The sequence below is a fragment of the Euprymna scolopes genome, chromosome 22, assembly GCF_053919585.1.
Source record: "Euprymna scolopes isolate OS-2025 chromosome 22, ASM5391958v1, whole genome shotgun sequence".
NCBI lineage: Eukaryota > Metazoa > Mollusca > Cephalopoda > Sepiida > Sepiolidae > Euprymna > Euprymna scolopes.
In genome coordinates, this window is record NC_136503.1 from 38,018,759 (window position 1) to 38,027,235 (window position 8,477).

General features: G+C 32.9%; 1 pseudogene; it reads right to left on the bottom strand.

Moving 5' to 3' along the window:
• Window positions 1-7,778: 7,778 nt before the first annotated feature.
• Window positions 7,779-7,906, bottom strand: LOC145244223 (U11 spliceosomal RNA; annotated as a pseudogene).
• Window positions 7,907-8,477: the final 571 nt, after the last annotated feature.

The following is an 8,477-nucleotide window of genomic DNA, read 5'->3' on the forward strand; positions in this document are numbered from 1 at the left end:
ATTATTTTCTCTTTTCTTTACGACAGCTGCTATTTGGATTTGTAGATCTATTACAAATGGAGATTTGGTACCTGTCTGTCTGAAGCTGAAACTATACTATTACCGTGATTGATGTGCCGTTGTATTTCTATTACTAATGGAAATTTGGTATCTGAAGCCGGACCTATACTATTCCTTTTATTAATGCACTATTGTATTTTTAATTCTAATGGAGATTTGGTATCTGTCTGTCTGAAGTCGATACTATACTATCACTTCTATTACTGGGTTCTATGTACCTTTCGACCGACTCATATTCAAGAGGGAAAATGAATAACGTTTAAAATAAATATATGAAGTCGAATGGGGAAAAAAAAGAAAAAATGATGGCGAGGAAATCATTATCTGTGAATAATTGCAGACAAAAACTATATACATTGATGAACAGTGGCAATCTTCTTTTTTTTTTTTTTAGAGCTCTTTAAATAGTTCTAACTTGTGTGAGAGCTATTTTGCCTACAAAGCAAAGGTTTATACATTGTTACACATAAAGCCTCAAGGATATTAAGGAAGAGGTCTTGTATATGATGCGAAAGCAGCTGTCCGAATACGTCTCACCACACAATTTATTATCATACAAACACTGCCCAATTGCTGACACTTGAATCGGTGAGTTCCCTATATGTGCTCTGTAAACATCCGGACGTATTCCTTAAACACCTGGATGTGCTCATCAATATATTTCTTTTCAACCCCCATGACTTGCGATAACATGCAAGGATGTGTTGTGCCACTCTGATTCCCAAGCGTTAAAGCATTCGACCCACATAATCAGCCTCACACTGACATTTAAATTCCCCTAAAGTCTAAATATAGACTACTAAACTTTTACTTAGTGTGGGAAGAACATCTCTCTGAACTGCTGTGAAAGCAGTCATAATGCCAAATACCAGATGGAGTTGTACTGCATAAAACCAATGGGATACAACAGACATAATTCTGTCGGCAAATCCTTTACTGATAGAACCAATAAAATGGAGTTTTAATAGACCGGATTCTTGGGTGAACCAAAGAAAATGTTAGTATTAAATTTCGCAAGTGTTTTATGAATATACTTGGAATTCATGCCTTTGGGGAAACCATTCTTAATTAGAATATCAGTTATCTTTTTTAGTTCAGCTACTAATTTGCTGGTCATGCAAATCGTAAGGGCAAAGTGAACTCAGATCTTAATTAAACTGATTTTCTTATTCATTAAGGCAAAGGAACCCAAACTAATATACAGGCCCGTAAAAATCGGTTTCCTGTATCTTGTCTAAGTGAAATTATTCCCTGTCCTTCCTACAAAAATGTCCAAAAATTTAAAGAGCCATTCGGCTCTTCCTTCATAGTTAACTGTAATGCTAGGGGGAAATTGTTTAGTTTCAGGAAAAAATCATCTACTTTGTGGTGGGATTTATAAAGGGACAAAATTGCCGTCCACATAGCACCAATAACAAAAGGGTCTAGGAACCCGAGTGAATAATGAAGATTCTTAAAAACGTAGGAAAATATTTGCTAGGATAACACCCAAAGGACTGCCCATCGCTACCTCATCAATCTGCAGATACGTTTCATTATTGAAGCTGAAATTGACTGACCTAGTGACCAGTTCCATGAGCAGTAGCATAGCAAGGGAAGGCAGGAGAAGTGGTCTTTCCCGGGCGGCACATGCCAGAAGGCGATATTTTGAGAAGGTAGAAATAGAAAATAGAAAAAATTAAAATAATAAAAAGCTAGCAAAAAAATCTGAAAGTTTATACTAAAATAGATTTTTAAGGTCGTAATATGTTTTTGTGTTTTATGTGTGTAATACTGTTTTTAAACTGGTTTTAGATTCTTGATTGGAATTCTATGTAAATAAATATTTTGAGGATTTTCTGGAATTTTGAAGGTTAACGGATTATCAACGGTCAGTGGGTGAGGTTGCAAATCTTATACCGTCCCGGGTGGCAAAAATAGTTTCTACACTACTGTCCATGAGTTCAAGGAAAGTGTTCTCCAGAAAAGCAGAAGGGATTAAACCATATCAGCACATATCTGAATGGTTTCATCGAGGGGAACATTCGTAAATAATATCAAAAGAACATAGAAATTTTGCTTGCGAATTACAATCCAATTCCCACATGAATGCTGCAAAACAGAAAAAAAAAAAAACTAATACAAATACCTGAAAAGTTTTTAATACAAGATCAAGCATCTCGGCCAACCACTTGACCAACTTATGTTAGAGTGAACCAATTTTTACTTCAACACCTGATGATGATTCGTGGACGAATCGAAAGTGCTCGTGACAGTAACAATTATGGAACTTTTATTAATATTATTGATTTTGATACTAAACAGATTATACGGAAAATCAAAAAATTAAAAAAAAAGGAATCATAAAGTAAAGTGTTTCCGTTGCATTTAATAACATTTGCTTGAATGAGGGAAATAAAATGCTGCCTAAATATACCAATTTCACACACACACACACACACACACACACACACACACACACACACACACACACATACACACACACACACACACACACACACACATATATATATGTATGTGTGTGTGTGTGTGTGTGTGTGTGTGTGTGTGTGTGTATCTATAAAATAAAAATTACAATTAAATTTACCAAAATGATCCAAGATGGTAAAACAAAAGTATATTATAAATATTAAAGAATTAATATTTATAAAGTAATCTCAACCAGATGTAAAATCTTGATAAAACCAAGTAGGAGATAGAGCTTATAATAAGAGCAAATAGTTAATAAAACATGTTAAAACACTTAGAAAAAGAGTTAAAAACATATTTAATCTGTAAAGGAAACACTTAATAAGTGGATAGTCCTTAATCCGCAAATCCTTAAGAGCAAATAGTTAATAAAACATGTTAAAAACACTTAGAAAAAGAGTTAAAAACATATTTAATCTGAAAAGGAAACACTTAATAAGTGGATAGTCCTTAATCCGTGGAGTTTCAAAGGAATACTTTCCTTCTCATCAGAGGGTAGGAATTAGCAAAATGCAGGATCGGATTTTGCATACAAAAGTATTTGATGAAACAACAAGTAAGTCAAAGATCTTACTTGATAACAAAAAATGAAGCAGAGAGAATATGGTGAAGAAAAAGGTGATTTCACGTGAATGGATAGTCAGGTGAAAGGTAAGGTATCCAATGACTGTAAAATCCAAAAATGTAAGTCCAAGAAAGTTAATTTAATTTTCCATTTCCATTAATATAATATAATATAATAATAATAATAATATTAATGAGAATAATAATATTGCTCCTAACAGCCATCCTAACACTAACAACACTCATTATCCCCTCCAAAACAGTCATCATACTATCATTGTCCCACCCTTTGTTGAACACAATGAACAAAATTCAAACTATTTGACTAATACAAATCAGCAAATTAATATTAATATCAGACCTCAAGCTTTTAATAAAGTACATACATATATCGGCGCTACTTCAACATTAATTAAGAAAAGAATATCAAACCACATTCTTCTTTTAAAAACCAAAATTCTAATATTAATCAAGGAACTTCTCTAACCACTTTAATTAAAAAAACTTAACTCTAATAATACCCTCTTTTCAATCAAATGGACTATTATAAAAAAGTTCAGTCTTATACTCCAGGCTCAAAGTAATGTCGCCCCTGCACAACAGAAGCTAGCTATAACTATAATTACTTCTCCTCAAAGTAACAATATATATAATAAATTCTAAAAACGAACTGATCTCTTTCTGTAAACATAAGTCCAAATTTAATTATGGTAATTTTGAAATTACATAGCTATTACTTTAACCTTTCAGATATATATAATTTTTCTTTAACATTATCGTTTTTTTCTACATACTTTCTTAATACTTTATAACTCAATAATCCTTTATTTTAATTCTTTATTTCTTCTTTGCTTGGCCGTTTTTTTTATCTGTAATTTCCGTCTTAGTCTTTAAATATTCCTATCTATCAATTATATCAATCTACTTATACATTCATATCCTGTATTTACTTATATTTACTATATGCATTTACTTACATACTTACTGGCTTCATCCGGAATTTGCAGATACCGGCCATCCTCTCCCCTTAAATTTTTTATTATTATTTATTTATTTATTTTTATTTATTTATTTATTTATTTATTAATTTATTTTTTTTTTCCATTTAATGTCTTTTAATTACTCTTGCTGACATTTTCTTAAGTAATAACCTGTACATTTCAGTTGACTTCCTTTTTTCCCTATATTATTCGTGCCTTTTAACGTTATCCTGTCTGGGTCATTTTGACATTTGCTTTTCTAATTTATATTTAATTCTATCACCATCTAATCTTCTCTCTCTCCTCTCTCTCTCTCTCTCTCTCTCTCTTTCTCCCTTTCTCTCTCTCTTCTTCTTCTTCTTCTTCTTTACTGATTTTTTTTTAATTGCACTTTGTTCTCGGCAGCCGTGTTAAAAGCATATCTTATTTTTCTTTTATTATTATTCAAATTTTTCCCCCTTTTCTTTGTACAAATTTGTGAATTATTCCACGGATTTCGGCCTTTTGGATTATTTTGGACCATCTTCCAACTATGTGATTTCCTTGGATTTTACTTGTGCGAATGGAAAATTAAATTAACTTTCTTGGACTTACATTTTTGGATTTTACCGTCATTGGATACCTTACCTTTCACTTGACTATCCATTTACGTGAAATCACTTTTTCTTCACCATATTCCCTCTGCTTCACTTTTTGTTATCAAGTAAGATCTTTGACTTACTTGCAGTTTCATCAAATACTTTTGTATGCAAAATCCGATCCCGCATTTTGCTAATTCCTACCCTCTGATGAGAAGGAAAGTATTTCTTCGAAACTCCGTGGATTAAGGACTATCCACTTATTAAGTGTTTCCTTTTGATATTAAATATGTTTTTAACTCTTTTTCTAAGTGTTTTTAACATGTTTTATTAACTATTTGCTCTTATATATATATATATATATATATATATATATATATATATATATATATATATATATATGAATTTACTTGATTCCTCCGGCCTTGGCAGACATGTTTTAAATATTCCCTCCAGTGCTTTTTCTGTGCACATTTGATTTTTCTTTTAATGATTTGGAACTCATTCCATTTGTGATTTTTTCCAAGGAATTCTGCCTTTTGGATCATTTTGGACCATTTGGAACTTACCTGTTGGATTGGAAATTTTTAATTCTACCATGTTTGGATTTTACCATTCTTGGATTTTTTACCCTTCACCAGACTATCCATTCATGTGAAATCTTTTTATCATTTTTCTTTTACCTCCTACTCCCCTTACCTCACCCTTTTTTTAACCAAGTAAGATCTGTGACTTACTTGTAGTTTCACTAAATACTTTTACATGCAAAATCCGATCCCGCATTTTGCTAATTCCTGCCCTCTGATGAGAAGGAGAGTATTTCTTCGAAACTCTGCGGATTAAGGACTATCCACTTATCTTGTGCTTCCTTTTTAAAATTAAATATGTTTTTAACTCTTTTTCACGATGTCTTTTAACATGTTTTATTAATCATTTGTTCATATATATATATATATATATATATATATATATATATATATATATATATATATATATATATGCAAATAAATAGCAAAAGGTTTAGATTCCATATATCAAGATTTAGTCCATCTTACAATTTATTTATTTCAGCATTTAAAAATGTTTAATTCTTGACAGCATCTGTTTCTTAGTGTAGAATCATTCTTGCAATTATTATGTGAATTATTATATTATTGTATCATTATTATTATGCCTGCACTATGAAACAGGTGCTGCCAAGAATGGAACATTTAACATGCTGAAAGAAATAGACGGTAAGATGGACATCTTGATATTTGGAATATAGACTTTTTTTAATTTATTTGTATATGCTCTGTCCATCGATCTTTATTAATCAAAAGATTGATATAAATAAAAAGTGAAATATAAATGAATAAGCATATTTTTCCTATAAACGTATATATATTTTTTTTGCTCCCCATCCCCGACAAAAGGAGGGTGGCCCTGTAAATTCACCCTTGTCCGTTCGTCCATTCATCTGTTCGCACTTTTCTCAATGAATACACGCTTTGGAATTTTTTTAAATTTTGCACAAACATTAAACATGATATGAGTAAAAAAGTAACAGAACGGATTTTCCAGGAAAACTCCGGTTACCCTCCTATGGGTGCCTTTCAGGTTAAAATGGCTAAAATTGACACTTTTGTAATTATTAAAAAAAAAATTGATGCCTTGGATTTTTATAAAACATTCTGAAAAGTTGTAACTTGTGATTTCTATATAATTTTGCTTGTCTATACTTCGCGATAACTCTTGGATGTGCCCCAGGGGCTCTTTTAGAGCTGATAAAAACACTCCATTTTTGGGACTATTTTACCATATTTGTCCAAAATTTTCTGTGTATGTCTATTTAGCTGTTTTGCACAGTGCTGAACTCAAATTTAAATATGTTAAGGCCTTGGGGACTTTGGGGGCTAAACGGGGGGGAGCAAATGATAGACTGAGTCATTTCTCGTTTGCATAGTGCAGAACTCAAATTTACATATGTTAAGGCCTAAAATTGCACCGTTTGTTCATTTTCACCAGGATTTGACGTCCCCTGGGGACTTTTAGGGCTAAATGAGGGGGGGGGGCAAATGCTGAGCTTAGTCATTTTTTTTATGCCTCCTTCACTGTGCACTTGTTAAGTGTTGAGACATTATTTTGAACAGAGTGCAGTCCCGATACTGAGTGTGAAGTAATTTCCAGTAACAAAAATGGCAGCTAAGAATCAAATGCGGCTCATGACATAGCCAACGGCGAACTGATTGAATCCAAAATTTGACAATTTTTATAGTAACTTTGGAACATTTTCATTGGTTGATTACCACAACCGGTGGTTAGAAAAACGATTTTAAAAATCATTGGTGTCATACCCCCATTAGTTCGTCTGATGGGGATGTGTCTCCTAGCGGCTTCGGCTGCAGGGAGACAGGGTAGAAGTACTTGTCAAGGATCCGTTCTTGACACTCAGCTTGACAGGTGAGAGGCCGGGAACCGGCCCAGCACCTGTCAGACTGAAGTACACCGCCTGGGTAATACCTAGGAGGTCCACCCTCCCAGGCCTTGCCACTGGGCTTTCCGGTGGAGTAAGTTTATCGCTTACTACCTGAGGCGCCCCGACTGGGAATGCCGACGGGGTTACTCAGGCAATTTTTACAATTGTAGGAGTGCCACATCAAAATGTGCACTTATTAAATCCCCACCTTCCGGCCTTGTGCCACATATTGTTGTGGTGGGCAGCAATTAAATCTCTACCCCCATTAGGAGTCAAAAACATTTCACAGCATTCACGGGGGACCATGCATGCTTCACTTTTTCTTTTTTTTTTTTTAATCTAGCGAATTTACAAACTCTCAGTTAGGATAAAAAAATTTTAAATCTAGAGGATTTTGAAAATCTCAATTGACAACACTAGTTTATCTCCCTTAAATATGTTTATTATTCTAAGACAATGATTATAAATTTACTCATTAAATTTTAGATACAAAGTGTCAAAAAATTAGCTACTAGGTCATATATCATTATCATAGGAATATTAAGGAGGGTTTCTACATTTAAACCAATCATCATAATACCACATTTACAGCATAGACTATTTTAAACATGCCAAAAGTTTAGTAAATGCTAATTAGTAAGAGTATGAATTCTGTTTTAGTTTTCTATTTCAGGCGCCATGCTATAAATGAGCTACAGCTGCCACAAGTTCAGAAATATTGTGTCTCCGAGATCTCTTGATTGCGATTTCGCTCAGAAGGCCAACTGAGTGCTAGTGATAGCAAAGCAACAGTGTAAGGCTCTAAGATTAGTGTTAGCGTCAACACGACAACACGACAACAAGAGGCCCAACCATCACCAGTAATCCATTTCGTCTGCATATATGTATAATAAATTAACAATAATTAATTATTTCTACAATTATTAAGATTATTTGCTTCCTAAACTTCACATTCTCATCTTTTTGAAAAAACACTTACGGCATGTGTGTTTTGTTTTTATTTGCAAATAATGCAACTTTATTTGACAAAAAAAAAAAAAAAAAAAAAAACCTATTTTGATTACAAGGGAAGTAACTCTGTAAACTTCCTGTTTGACAATTTTTTTTGATTTTTCATAAATAAATCAAATTTGCTGTTTTCCAATTGCAGTTTTAGACATAAAATCAGTTTAACTTGGTAGTGAGGTTTAGCTCCCACAAGAAGGTATAAAACAACAAGGATGAGTGTATAAATTGCATTGGTATCACCTCTAAACAACAATAATTCAAGTCCTGGTGCTTTCCCCATATTAATTTCTTTAATTGTGCTTTTTATCTCATCAATACTGGGATCAATCATCATCTCCATGATAACCTTGTTTTGAGGGA